Source organism: Chiloscyllium plagiosum, unplaced genomic scaffold (assembly GCF_037043375.1).
Source record: "Chiloscyllium plagiosum isolate Xiang-an unplaced genomic scaffold, Cpla_swu_hap1 HiC_scaffold_45, whole genome shotgun sequence".
In the NCBI taxonomy this organism is placed as follows: Eukaryota; Metazoa; Chordata; class Chondrichthyes; order Orectolobiformes; family Hemiscylliidae; genus Chiloscyllium; species Chiloscyllium plagiosum.
This window is the reverse complement of record NW_028270183.1, coordinates 3,137,124-3,138,045: the sequence shown is the minus strand read 5'-3', so window position 1 is coordinate 3,138,045 and position 922 is coordinate 3,137,124.

The following is a 922-nucleotide window of genomic DNA, read 5'->3' as shown; positions in this document are numbered from 1 at the left end:
CTCCAGCTTTTGTTGTTTTATTGACACACTTGAGACCTAAAACAATCTAACCAAACCATGTACTGACCATCGTCATATTGTGATAAATAATCCAAAGAGATGTGGTGAAGGAAGTGCTTAATAAGTTAAAGTATGATCAGATACATGGGGCAGCAAAGCAAAGGACACGTGTTCAGTGTATGTTAAAAGTCCTCTGCATTTTCTGTGCTGAGCAAGTCAACAATCTACACTTGGTTTTGATTTCTGAAGTTTAATGAGATTTGGAGATTTATTCTGAGGTGTGTGGGGGGGCGGGGGGGGGGGGGGAGATCACTGGGAAGTACATGGGCTCTGCTCCAGGGGAAATCCCCTGAAATTTTTACAGTTCAAAATAAGACCACTAAATTCTCATAAGATTTAGCCTTCATTGCCTTCACTTCTGAATCCTGACTCCAACATGTGGCAAGCTATTAATTCTCGAGGTTTCCTCCCGAGTTCTGACAGTCATCCAACTGCTGAGCAGCACAGAATCCATCATTCAAGTGCTGTGCAGTAGCATTTAACTATTGCCCATTCCTAACATGGAGTCTGCCCCTGTTTCTCTCTCTTCAACCTCAGTGATCTCTGAACTGCTCAGAGTCAAAACTAAAAACAAACTTGTAATCAATCCTTCCATTGCAGGGTAATGTTGCCTGTTGCATGAATGCTCCCACTCATACACTGCTGGCTATAAGTCTGCAGATGCATTCCAGTGCAACCTTGCTTAATAGAAGTGTGGCCTCTGGGAGAAGTGGGGTTAGGGGCAGACCAGAAAAATCACCCAAAAACCTAACACAGTACAGCACAACCTGAATGTTCTTGTCTCAGGGCAAGCAATGAACTCTCAGTATTTTAAATTTTGATATGAAACTGTTCAATGTATGGTACTGTCCCCCTCATGTGC